General features: G+C 29.9%; 1 protein-coding gene across 8 annotated transcripts in view; it reads left to right on the top strand.

The window, feature by feature from the left end:
- The window catches only part of LOC127708383 (MICAL-like protein 1), a 69,617-nt gene that overhangs the window by 253 nt on the left and 54,536 nt on the right, over nucleotides 1-14,828 (top strand). For 3 of the 8 annotated variants that reach the window (XR_007985258.1, XM_052213253.1, XM_052213254.1), the window contains exon 1: nucleotides 7,372-7,600. The gene's annotated coding sequence lies outside the window, so the exon portion shown is untranslated. Of the gene's footprint in view, nucleotides 1-7,371; nucleotides 7,601-14,828 lie in introns of those variants that run through there. The other 5 variants (XM_052213245.1, XM_052213244.1, XM_052213250.1 and 2 more) reach the window with 5 other exon arrangements.

The following is a 14,828-nucleotide window of genomic DNA, read 5'->3' as shown; positions in this document are numbered from 1 at the left end:
TGTTTTCTGTATAAATTAGTTTGTCTAGTTTTTATATATATTGAGTGAAAATACAGCAGTTGGCAGATCTATCATCTAATCTCTTTTGAGATTCTGTGTCCGGAGCAATTGTTTGAGGCCAAATAAAAAAGGCAGTGTCTGCGCGACTCCGCATGTGGGGATGGGTAGCCAAATTGGCCTTCATATGCTACGAGTACCTGCATTCGGTTTTATAATTGAATGTCATCGGATCGGGAATAAAACGTGAAAAATACATGGAAATTATCTGTAATTTGCGGATTTTGTGAATACAGTGAAGAGAATGGCAAATAATATTTTTTAATTTGTATTTATTATTTTAAAATACATAATGAACATTGCAAATTAGATGCACACTTAACAGTCAGGGGACTTACTTAAATGAGTGATTTTCTAAATCACTGATTCAAGTAACATTATGTCCATAAAGGTTGGAAGTAAGAGTTGTCTTTCTTTAATAATCACCTATTTAAGTAGTACAAATTAATCACTAGACTAAATGATTTAATTTTATTGTAGCTTTAAATATAGAATACTAATGATCCAGGGACTAATTATGTTGCTAAAATTATCAGAACCAACATCTGTGTTGATAGGATGACCGGGTCATGTCAGGTGATGACCTTGTACTAAATCTAGGATAATGACATAAAAATCACTTGTTTAAGTATCATACCTCAATTTCCTTCCAAAAAATCACTTCTTTAAGTATCATTATATTAATAACCCCCACTAATTTCAACCCCCCCCCCCCCCCCGAACAATGAAATTTTGATCACGAACAGTAGAATTTTATTACATAAATCTATAAGATGAAACCTTGAATTTTACAGGAAAAATACTCCCACTGCTGGGAAAAATCTGTTAAGAAAGTATCAGTTCATTATGTAAAGCCATTTTTATAGCATTTTTTCAACTAAAATAGAATTTGCAGCTAAATGATTGCATCAAAGGCATAAACCTTGCTGCTTAAAAGAAGCAAAAAGTTCATTTTTTTTCAATTTTACTAATGAAAAGATATTATCTAAACCTATGTGTCTACAATTTTGGTAAAACTACAAAATCTCAATATGTGACAAAACCTCGAATTTGCTTCTTAAATAAGTGATTTAAAAATCACTTATTTCAATAAGTCCCCTTACTGCTTAAGGGATAAAACTACATTCCCTGTAAAAAGAAACATGATAAAAAAAATAGAAATTAAATGTAAAATGCGCATAAAAAGAATAAAATTATACTGAATTTTGAATAAAGTTATGTAAAAACTCGAGTGTGAAAATAATTTTCTAGTAAAATGCGAAACAGAAACAAAATTTATAAAATATCTAAAACGACTAAAAATAAAGCTTCAGTGTATACATAAATTAAAGAAGCAAATAATAAGATGAAGTTCAATATGTATAAAAATAGATGCATTTGATAATTATATATCCATTCAGAACTTCGGATTCATCTTTTACTACTTCTAATGTTGCACCTGAAATACAATAAAATATTTCAGGTGTTCATATATAGGTTAAAATGAACAATGTTATGTATGATGAATAAATTAATTTGAATTAATAATGTGTTATATATATGTATAGATAATCTACTTTATTTATATATCTATTTTAAGAACTTAAACTGTTTTATTTTGTTTTGTTTTTCTCACTTGTTTTTCTCACTTGTTTGTAATGCTTTTTAATTTGATTATCATTTAATATTTTTTTATCAAAGATTCCATTATATCAATAACTATAGTTGATATTTAATAAAAATATATAAAAACTAACCAGGGACCTTTCTCATCTCTGTGAGTAATCAATGTATTCACTAATTGCAATAATTTTAACGTTTATTTCACGTTTTATTTCTGATCCAATGACATTTAATTATAAAACTGGATGCGGGTACATGTAGCCTACGAAGGCCAGTTTGGCTACTCGTCCCGGCATGCAGGGTTGCGCAGACACTGCGAATAAAAAAATCTGTGCAGACACAGAATCCCAAAAGTAATTATTGTCAAATAATGGCTGGCCCCATTGGCCCTCAACTGAAATAAGGGGCCTTGGTAGTCAAAACTCAGAAAAATGTACTAAAAAAGACCATTTTTTTCATACATCACTCACACATGTTAAACTTAAACATTTAAGACCATGATAGCAAAATAATTTAAAGCTGGTGACCCCCTAATTATCTAGGGCTTGTCAGCTTTATTGTCCTCTGCAAGAGAAAAGTTTGATCAGAAGGATAAATGCCAATGTACATGTACATGTACACTTGTCCGAAAGGGACAACATGGAAAAAAAAAATTTATCCTGTCCTTGATACACAAACGTACATCAAACTGTTAACAATTCCAATTTTCAGTAACATATATTTGTTCATTCATGGAATCATCGATAGAATGATCCTTAATTAATGTACGGCACATTTTACGTAACGTTTAAACATCACCCTGAACATTTGACCAAAATTCTAAATTTACACTATACTGTATATATATATCATTCTTACACACAGGCCATACATATATCTTTGTTAGCACTTGAACATATTCAATAGAGTGTTGATAGCTTTCTTATTCAAATTTTTTCTTTAGTTAATATCTTTAAATTTATTGTGGTACATTTATTTGAAACTTGATAAAAAAAACTATTTTTTAACGTAATTATGAAGTAATAAACAAATGTATGTGTCTGAGTAAGTGCTAGTATTTAGTCTAAAAATTGCTTAAAGTGCTGCTATAGTTACATGACTATAGGTTGAAGACTATATTTTGGCCTCTGTGGTTTGAGTTGTGTGGTTGCTGTCTCAATGCCTTGTTATATTGAAGTTTATAGATATAAGAAGATGTGGTATGAGTGCCAATGAGACAACTCTCCATCCAAGTCAAAATTTATGAAAGTAAACCATTATAGGTCACAGAACGGTCTTCAACACGGAGCCTTGGCTCACACCGAACAGTAAGCTCTAAAGGGCCCCAAAAAATTACTAGTGTAAAACCATTCAAACGGGAAGACTAACGGTCTAATCTATATAAAAAACGGGAAACGAGAAACAGATCTCCTTTTATTCATATCCTTGTCCTCAAATTACCCTTTTTGTCTTTTTGATGAATTTGTATTGGTATAACATGTAACATTACAAAGATACCAGAAAGTATGTGAAGTTTAGTTTATTTATACATAGTCAGTTACAACTGAAGCAATGCTAAACCAGATCAAAAGGATAAAAAACTTTGTTTTAAAAGACCGTGGAGAGATCAGTGATAAAGATAAAACTATAATACCTTTGTCTTTATGAAAAACAAAAATTTAAAGTTCTGTTTTAAGTGAAATTTGTGTATTGTCCTCTGTTAAAAGAAGGGGCAAGGGAATGTTTTTAATTTTGATTTTGATTTTAGTCCCCTACCAAAGAAGTTGAAGGGGACTTTAGGTTTGCACTTCCTGTCCGTCCGTCCCACACTTTTTTTTGTCATTCTTGAAGATATTGATTTGATAATTGATAATTGGTATATAGTTTAATCATGACAAGTTACAGTTTAAGTTTGAATTTTTTTCTGGTCTGATGATTTTGTGCAGAGTTATGGTCCTTGGACTTCGAAAATTCACTCAATTAATCAGTTTTCTGCACTTTTTTTCATCATGATTGAAGATATTGACTTGAAAATTGGTATATAGCTTTATCATGACAAGTTACAGATCAAGTTTGAATTTTGTTCAGGTCTGATGATTTTGTGCAGAATTATGGTCCTTGGACTTAGAAAATTCACTTATATAATCAGTTTTCAACACTTTTTTTGTCATGCTTGAAGATATTGACTTGATATTTGTTATATAGTTTACACCATCATGATGATAAGTTATAGATCAAGTTAGAATTTTGTTCCAATTCAATGAATTTTTAACCGGTAGAGGACTATGTATTGCCATGCAATACTCACAGAATACTTGTTTTTTTTCTCATCTTTTTCAAGGTTCACAGATGTACACAGATGAATATTGTAAATTCACAAATTATTGCATGCATTTATTACTGCAACTTTTGAGTAACGGACAAAAATGTGAGATTAATTATTGCGATTTCAGTAAAATCTGTATAGAGGTACATGTGTATATGTATCTTATATCAGAATGCAAGTTCTTATTATTGCAATACTCAACCAGTTGCATAACTCGCATTAATAATAAAAACCTTGCAATAATTCCTGAATTTGCAGTATACAATGCAATGAAGTTAAAAAATTTGCCTTGAATTTTTAACCATCTGTTAACATGATTAATGAGTTTGTAGAAAAAATGAGTTTTTAAATTATACATTTTGATTTCATACTGTCAGTCAAAAAACAATGCTTGAACAAAAAAATCCTATTTTTAGATTTTATTTATTTCATTTTACCATTTTTTTCTTGGTTTTAAGTCAAAGCAAATAATTTAATTGTATGGTATACATGAATTTAATTGTGTGTAAATATGATTTCCATGCTACAATTTATGCAATTCTATTAAGGCAAAATGTTAAGTAGTTGCATCTTATCTACATTAACGGATCTACCTCAGAAATAGATTACCTTAGCTGTATTTGGTAAAACATTTTGAAATATTTGGTCCTCGATGCTCTTCAACTTCATACCTTAATTGACCATTTAATTTTTTTGATTTAAGCCTTACTGATGAGTCTTGAAATCTTCATGCATGTATGAAATGCATGTCTGGTGTACAAAATTATAAGCCTGGTATCTTTGATGAGGTTTTTTTACAACAAGGATCCCAATTCTTTTTAGTTTTGATGAACTATTTCTTAACTGATATTGTAAGTTTTAAAAATATTGACATGACAGTGTATGTTTACTTGTTTTTGTTAATATGTCTTTTTGGTTGAGTTTTACAAGCCATTTCAATCGATATTTTGTAGTGTGTCTTCCTATGTTGTAATGTTACACTACTATTTCAGGTGAGGGTGAAGCTTGGCGTCTGTTAAAACGTTTATACCCGCTGCATTTGTTTGCACCTGTCCTAAGTCAGGAACCTGTTTCAGTGGTTGTCGTTTGTTGGTGTGGTTCTTAAGTGTTTCTCGTATCTCGTTTTTTATATAGATGAGACCGTTGGTTTCCTGTTTGAATTGTTTTACACTAGTCATTTTTTGGCCTTTTATAGCTTGCTGTTCGGTGTGAGCCAAGGCTCCTTGTTGAAGGCCATACTTTGACCTATAATGGTCAAACCTTAACATGCTGCATCTAATAACATGACGAAGATTTAAGTTGTTCTAAATTAAATACATGTTCATTTTATATTGATTGATTAATTTTTGGTGTTTTAACACCACTTTTGTGGCTGTCAGTTTTTATTGGTGGAGGAAACCAGAGTGCCTAGAGTCAAACGCACCTGCCATGTGCGGGGTTGGTTCATTTATTAAGTAATAAACCTAATAAACCTTCATTCAGAAACATCAGACATGTATTTTTTTAATCAAATAATCCTATTAAAAATAATCTTAAATCATAACTAACTACAATGTTATGTATCATTTGTATACTTAGTCAAACTTAAATCTAGGATTATCTCAGGTCATTAATACCATTAATCCTCTTAACTTTTGATGTGTATTTATAAAAAAAATATTACCCCTTCCAGGTGTACATTAAAAGGTGTCAACATGAAGTATGACTGTTGAAGAAGAGTGACAATCTTATTTCATCTCTGTAAGGATAAACAAATATTATTTGACTATTCAATATGATGTAACAGGCATCAATCAAGACGAGTTTTACTTGACCAGGTATTAATCATTTCCCATTTTGAACTTGTAGTGATTATTTCCAAACAACTTGGACTAAAGTGATCATTTAAAAACAACCAAGTAAATGAACAATTTTGGATGAATTGGATTAAATATTCAATCTGAATTCCTTGTGTTCTGAGATTTTTACAAGTACAGGTACATGTAAATATTAGCTAATGTTATTTGTTTATTGTGTCATGTTTGTGGTTGTAAAGGATGGTTACATATTTAATCAAATTGTTTTGTGGTTGAACTAGAAGAAAATTGAACAAAGGTCTCTGTTTTCAAGCTGCACTTAACCCTGTTGAATATATATATGAATAAAAGCATGCATGAATTATATGTCAATTTTAAAAGACACAGCTTCCCAACACTAAAAAAATTGTACATATAAACATTGCTCAAGAAGGTATGCCAGTTAAGTACACGTACTGAGATTGATTTTGTAAAGAGTTGATAGGGTTATTTTAGTGTAGTGTTTTTGTCACTTATTATTTCACATGTTTTGGTGGTGTATTAGACCTATTTTAAATCATATTTGGTAAAAAAATGTAGAAACGTATCATTCATGTTTTAAAAAGTTATTAATTTTCACATCCCCCTTTCCCTTCCTTTATGCTATACTCAGGGGTTTAAATCTAAAGCAAAATTTGTATTGTGCTGTACTGATAATTTTTAAGTAAATTTACTTATTGTGCAGTTGCAAAATCTGTAAATTAGTATATATATATATTATATACTTCAAAATGTTTCGTGGAAATAAAAAAATAAAATAAAAAATACACAGACACACAAACATTCATAATTAACACACAAAAAAGTGACAATAAATCAACTGTGGATTCAAAGATAAGTTTTGACATGCTTGGTAGGTAAATTTGAGTATCGATAGATGAATTTGAACAAAGAAAATATTGTAATTTAGAAGGCATGTTCAGTAATAATTATCCCTAATTATTTTCATTAACATGACAATGCCTGCCTATGTAGCTGAAATAAATGATGCTTGAAAGGCATTGTTTATTACAATTTACAAATTTATTTAAATGACTCTTTGCTTCATTAATTTGTAAACAAGATCATGAAAACAATATCTTATTACTAAACTCGGACTTACAATTACATACAATAAGCAAGCCATGCATATTTTCGAGATGAATGTATTGCTGATTAACATTTTTTATCTGTACAAACAAACTTGAACTCAAAATTGGATTTTTAATTGGGACTATAATTATTACATTACTTTATAATTATTCACTAAAGAATGTACATGTACATTTCACCGGCATTTCATATTTTCAAGTGCATATTTTTGAAATTCCTAAACAATGAATTTACTAGACATTTAATATATTTAGATACAGTTCAGAAATCAAAAAGAAAGTAGAAGGTGAAAATTTAAATGAAACTACAAATGACAAATTATAAGTTTTTCACCTGAAGGCTTATTTCAGGTAAGTCGTGTCAAGGGAATTACCTGAAGTTATTTAAGGTAGTAAATGTTCATTTGGAGGTTGTAATTTAAACTAGGTGCGTGTGACTCTGTGAACTAGCCAAGCATTTATTATTTACTGTTTAGTATGCATGATCACATGTGATTATATTCATGATATTTATGTTAAATTGTCTGGAAGAATGTGACAAATTAATTATATTGGATTATCTCCCTTGTAATTGTTTATTGTAGGAAATAGATTACATGTATGTGTGCAGTTCAGGATTATATATATGGAGTTGAAATATTGAAATGAAGCAGATGAGAGTGTAATTAAATATTTGTGGTCTTCAATAGGATTAACATTCTAGAGAAGTCGTAAGTACATAGGTAGATTATGCATGTACATGTAGTTAATCTATTAATCTGTAAGGAACAAATTTAATTATAATTGGATTAGAAAGTGGAAAATGTTGGTTCATATATGATATTAGAAATGCAAAATATTTGGACTGAGACAATGGACATTGGAATGGGGAAGTGAAACAGGATTCAAATTCTGTTAGCCTCATAAAAATATACTGTGACATAATAGTTATAAATTATAAAGGTGTTAAACCTTCACTTTCAATAAACATTATACAGATTTTCATGCTTTTCTGGTGAAAGATTTTTTTAAAAGGCTTTCAGTGAAATAGGAAGACTTTGTTTTCTTGGTGTAGATACAAAAAAATAAAAAAATCTCCTTTTATATACATGTACCACATATATATTTTTATTTTTATCTCATATCTATCTTTTTTTTTGGGGAAGGGGGGGGGGGGGGGGGGAGTTTTACAAAACTAAACATGTTTTTGTGTAATTTTAGAGAATTGATTGAGGGACTTGCAGAGTTTAAATTATTTTAAAACTTTTTGTCACATATAGCAAAAATGTTATTTCTCATAACCTAAAACAGTACATAAATGTATAAACCACACTGAGTAGAAAATGACATCACAAAGAGCCTTGCTGATTTATTATACCCTAAAAAATGACTCAAAACCAGTAAAATTTATTGAAACTATACAAGTACTTGTGGATTTATTTCCTTGAATTCTTCTATTGGAAAAGTCATACATATATGTATAGGTCCATATAATCACTTAACATTTCAATACACAATAGATTTATATGATGTGAAAATTGTACTGTCACAAGTTCCTGAGGCTTAATATCCATTAACATTGTCAATTGCTTCCTAATAGAATTTAAATGGATGTTCAATAATTCACAATGTATGTAAACGTAACAATTCAGTTATATCCCATTTTGGATAAATATATATTGTCCTTGTTGACATTAGAATTTAAAAGAAAATTGATAGTAAAATGATTCATCTGTCTTTATTTACTTTCGGGGATCCTTAAGTAAATGAAGGCTGATTTATCCAGCGTCATTTCATTAAGTGAGAAGAGAAGAAAGAAAAATTGATTTGGAGCAAACACATGTAACAAAATAGAAAAAAATTGAAAAAAACAATGAAAATACTGAAGAAAAAATTTTGGCCATGATATGGTCTGTCTTTCTTCAGCAAAATGATTATAAATGTTCCCTTGGTAACTAAAATTTTTCAAGACGCCTAAGGAAATAAAACAAAAAAATCACTTGCACTTATTAATGCAATGTACTGACAGAAGTTTCAGATTAATTAAGGCAATTTTAGAAATTCCTGCATACAAATAACACTGTCAGAATTTTAAATGAGAGTTGTAATTGATCTGATAATAACATTAACCTTACACAACTCTCACAATTTTGGCATACATTAAAGACATCTCAAAAATGTCACTTCATTTGCAGAAGCTGAACTAAATGTAACATGAGAAATCAAAATGTTAAAATCCAGAGTACAAGTTATTTATATATGTCTTTGCTTGGGAATATTCCTGGCAAAGGTTAATCCAGAATTAAAGGTCAAGCATGCCATATCAACTTAAGTTTGTTTTACCTTGGCTCCCTAAGAAATATATAATTTTTGATTAATTGATATTTTTGGATCTCAGTCTCATTTAAGTTTCCCCATCATTTAAACCTTTTTTTTTCAGTCACAGATTTAAAACATGTAATATTTTTTTAACTTTAGCCCTGCCTATTGCAGAGGGGGAGAAAACTTTTTCTTAATTGAGAACACTTATCGCCTGACATTTAATTCATTTTCATGTTTCTGCAAAAAATACCCAACATTTTTCTTAACAGTTTTAGTCACCCCTTTAAGTGGCCAAAAGTTCAATACAGTACTTTTTGTGAAGATGAAATCTTAAACTAGCACTCCAAAAAATTCTGAGACGTGAGTGTGTCCTTTTATAAATTGATACTTAAGAAAAATTTCTGCTACTATATATATAATTTATATGGTATGATTGCCAATGAGACGACTTTTCACCAGAGACAAAATGACGTAGAAGTTAGCAACTAGCATTATTCAGATTGACGTATAGTATCATTAGTGCGTTTTGTTTTAAACATGACGGTAGGTTGGAAAATATAACATGTAATCCCAATGACAAATCTCTCTATAGGGAAAACGGTACTATTACATTTTCCCAGCATTAGGTTGGCCTTTTGTGTACCCAAGGCAGGTGAAGGAAGTCAACTTTGGAGCGCTGTGATTGGATATTAGGGTACAATATATTTTTTTTATTTATCTATGAATAACTGCAGGGTGTATATTTACAATATAAATTTGGAAACCTATTGAAATATTTTCTAGAGAATTATTCGAAAAGACTTCAAAAATGTCATAAATTTGGTGTAAAATGACGGTGGGCATGGATAACATTAACAAGCTCCGTTGGAAGTTGGTCATGATACTATTTGGCTTCAATTTCTAAAACAGAATAATAAAGTACTAACACTACACATAACTGTTTTATCCGGGTTTTTATTATAAAAAGTGGTAAATTTAGAAAATGTTAGTATTGTCGCCTATGGCAGAATAAATAGTACCGTTTTCCCTTAATGGTATTTACCACTCAGAGTTTAACTGGCACACAATCACGGATATGGCCCGAGAACACAGTTATTTCGTAGTGCATTTCTTTTAGACAATAAATTCAAATTAAAAAAATCGCACCTGCTCTATCTCAAAAAGATTTTTACAGTGTAGTGTACTACTATTGATACAAATAATATCAAAATTATAGAAACTTCTACCAGCTCTAACTCAAAATATTGACAGTTCTGTGTTAAGGGGGGCTAAAATTCAGTTTGACAGCTTCAGACATTCTAATTTTTGACCTTTTTAACTGGACCAAATCACTACTTAACATAAAGATTCAGCACCCAAATTTTTTTAACATGTAATTTCATCCCCTTACTTAATATTTCATGCATAAAATATCAAGAAATAAATTGGAAAGTGTATAAAAAAAAAAATGCAAGTTATACACTGTTCACACTAGGGACTATATTTGTAGACAACGAAAACCAAAGGACGATAACTGTGTCCTTGGACCTAATAGGATAGAAAGACTTGTCCAATTTTAATAAAACTTTGCATGACCTAAGCTTAGGCAATTATAAGATAGTTGGCCAAGTTTCATGGCCATAGGATATATATTATAGAAACTAGGGCCATTTTAATATTGAAATTTGGATGTTTATTTTTGACGTTTAAATCAAATATTTTCAACTGTCAAGATTTTGGCCTAAAAAATTTAAATACTGCAAAAATTTGCTTTTTAAATACTCTTGAATTTAATATAATAAGTATTAAAAGCAACGGAACACTCATTTGATTTATCAGATTTATTACAGTTATTCAAAAGTCAAATTTATATGAGCCTGTGCCTGAAAATAGAGATTTTCGAATTAAGGGAAGCCTTACATAAACATGCATTTTTTTCAACCAATTTGAAGTTTTTGAAGTTTTTTAACCATACATTATTCTTCCATATATATAAAATGTACTTTAAATGTAAAGAAAAGTTACAAAAAGCATACCACATGAGTATAAAATGGTCTAAGGCCATGTAAGACTGAGAATTATTTAGAGTCGATTTAGGCCGTAGCCCATATTTACATATAAAAATGCACACAGAGGCTATAAGAAATTGAAATTTGTTACTTTTTGCTCATTTCTATGCTAAGATGTCATGATACAAGAAGTCTAATTGCAAAAGGACTCTTGAATTTAAATTTTTTTGGCAGACAGTATGGTCTGATGACCAGTTTTTCACTTTTCAATGGAAAACTTGCATGTAGTTTTAGTCTCATTTGGCATATATTTGAACCACTTACTATCCTAAAGAAGAAAATTATGGTAGCATATGAAATGAATAGGGTGAACTGATCATTGTAAAGTGCTTTTTTTACAGATTTAGTGAAATATTTGTGATGGACTACAGATTTTATGTACAAAGCTCTTCGCATTTCACATACATCAAACAGGCCGTTTAACCAGGGACATAAATACAAATATTCTACACATTTTTTCTGTGATAATCTACTTTTCTCTAGATTCCGAGTTCACAAATGGTTAATTAAATTTGATTTAAGCATAGAAACACAAATATCAGGAACATAAAAAGCTGTCAGATAGAAAGTCAGCATGGCTCTTAGGCATAAAATGGAAACTGCTTTAAAATGCTTATTTTAGCCGTATAATGCCAAAATGGGACATTTTAACAGAATTTCTGTCAAACAAAGATGTAAATCCTTTACTTTTATTGAGTTTGACAAATTGAAACCAGCAAACCATTCAGGAAAGTTGCCAAAGTACAGAATCTACATTTACGGAATTCATCTCTTAGGCCCGAGAACACAGTTATTTCGTAGTGCATTTCTTTTAGACAATAAATTCAAATTAAAAAAATCGCACCTGCTCTATCTCAAAAAGATTTTTACAGTGTAGTGTACTACTATTGATACAAATAATATCAAAATTATAGAAACTTCTACCAGCTCTAACTCAAAATATTGACAGTTCTGTGTTAAGGGGGGCTAAAATTCAGTTTGACAGCTTCAGACATTCTAATTTTTGACCTTTTTTAACTGGACCAAATCACTACTTAACATAAAGATTCAGCACCCAAATTTTTTTAACATGTAATTTCATCCCCTTACTTAATATTTCATGCATAAAATATCAAGAAATAAATTGGAAAGTGTATAAAAAAAAAAATGCAAGTTATACACTGTTCACACTAGGGACTATATTTGTAGACAACGAAAACCAAAGGACGATAACTGTGTCCTTGGACCATATGGATTAAAGGAAATTCATGTCTTTTCTAAGTCAGGAATTTCATCAGTGTTTTTAGGTATATCCTAATTTTTTGCATTAAAGAGAATTTGGTGTTGATTGTAGATGTTTAAAAAAGTCTGTTGAAGTACTCCCAAGTTTTCTTGACTTAGGCTGATTTAGAGCTTTAAAACATAATCTGCTTTGATCATGTTGATTCATATGTCTGTTGTTGAAGACAGTTTGTTGGGGGAGGGGGATTTAGAAGGGGGTCATTGGATTGATGTCTGATTGAAAAATGCACTCCCTTTTGTTTACAATTTGTCAAAGAACAGTTGGAAGACTTTTATAAAAGTTTTATAAAGAGAACTTTTTTCATATACCTAGACTTTTATATTATAAAAGTTTTGTAAAGAGTACTTTCCTCATATATATATCTAGACTTTTATAAAAAGTTTTATAAAGAGAACATTTCTCATATTTATAGATTTGTCTATTGTTGAGAATTGTTTAATGCCTGGATCTTTTTGTTGGTTGGGTTGCTGTCTCATGAAGGTTTACCCCATATTTCCTTTTATTCATATATGCTTTAGAATTATAATTTCTCCAAAGTTTTAATCCAAAATTTACAGAAGTATGTTTCTATAATTGTTTAAGGTTTCATATAGATTAAGGAGGAATTAAGTTAGGATTTACAAATTCAATTTATCATATTTTTAAGGAAAAAAATTGTCATTCCAATTAAGAGATACAGGCATGAGAATTTTAAAAGAGAAAAATAATGATAAAATAACATGTTGATAACAATTTCATCACTTGTTTATCAAACACTACAATCTTGTGAAATTGGTAATCTCAGTGAAAAGACAATGTGTCAATCAATTACAAGTCTATATCTGATTATAAATAAATCAATCAAATGTTTGCCTCCAGTCCTAAAATACTGTAAACAAAATACATTATTTACACATTGATGTAATTGACCTGTGGTCCCTGTCAACATGTAATATTGTGAGGAGTGTAACAGACAGCCATTAAAAAAGTGCATAGTGAAGAACATCAGGTTTTGTGGTGTTTGTACACACCTGGATTAGCAGAAATATTAGCAAATGGAATAAAGATAGGTAATTATAAAAAAAAAACATCATTTATAGAAAAAAAACTTGTACTTTATAAAGGGATAATATATAGGTACATAGTGAGCTCATCGTACATGAATTACATATGAGTGGCAGTATCTGCCGGTGTCACATTAAAATACCTCATATAGATTCATGAAACTTGTCATGTCATTTTTACTTTATACAAATTTGAGGTTTGTCTGATTTAAAAACTGTTCAAAATTTTACAAAAAAATTGTTTGAAGACAAATGAGAAGGTTTCAAATTTACCATGTCTACTTTAACACTTAAAATATTTTTTGGCATATAAATAAATAAATGATAATCATGATTATAGATTGTCAATGATTATGTTCAACTTCAATGGTATCATTATGTCATATATGTTAAATGAAACTTCTGTTGTCAGGGGCCTTGGCTAAAGGTAGTTGATCACATTTGTCTAACCAGCTACTCACCACAAGCTTGCATGGTCATGATCAATGGTAGGTGTTCAAGGTTTTGTGTTAGCCATTTACAAAAATTAAGGGACACACTATTTTCATTGCCGGTTGCTTAGAGTTTTCAGCCTAGATTTTTTATGAGATGTCCTACATGAATTTACCCCATTTTATAATCTTGATCAGTTAAGTTGACCATCATCTACTTTTCTCCACCATTAAATTGTAGAGATATATATTTAATATGAAAGTACGTCTTATAGGAACAAGTAGACATAATAATTGAGCATTATTGTATACATGGTATAGAACATGTATATACTAGATTTCTTGAGATCCCTATTTCTGAACTACCTTCTACAGAGGTAATTGATTTGATTATCTTAAATAATTAAATACAAAAATGACCTAATCAATAAAAGTAATGTTACACCCATATTTTATTGTTTCTTAATAATAGATTACAGAAAAAATGGCAAGGTTGCATTGTCATTGTAAAATGTTTCCTTTTTTTTTAAAAGCTGAATAAAAAGCTTCTGAAATTCACTGCACAGTTTCAAATAAAGAATAGAATAATGGAAGTCGTAACAAAAAAGTAAGGGTTGATAAGAAGGAACTTTAAAAGGTTCTTAAGTACCTACTGTTCTGGTTATTGTTTTATTAGGTGCATGTATTTTAAGGGTTTCATACACTGTAAGATTAACTTTTTCTCTGTGGAAGAATTATTTGTTAGTTAGAACTTTATTATGGTGTCTGCATGTCTATGGTAAAAGTGAATAAAATTAGAAGCTTTTTAAATATAGTGGTAGGAACAACCAGAA

Source organism: Mytilus californianus, unplaced genomic scaffold (assembly GCF_021869535.1).
Source record: "Mytilus californianus isolate M0D057914Y unplaced genomic scaffold, xbMytCali1.0.p SCAF_7, whole genome shotgun sequence".
Lineage (NCBI taxonomy): Eukaryota > Metazoa > Mollusca > Bivalvia > Mytilida > Mytilidae > Mytilus > Mytilus californianus.
This window is presented reverse-complemented; position numbering and strand designations above follow the sequence as displayed.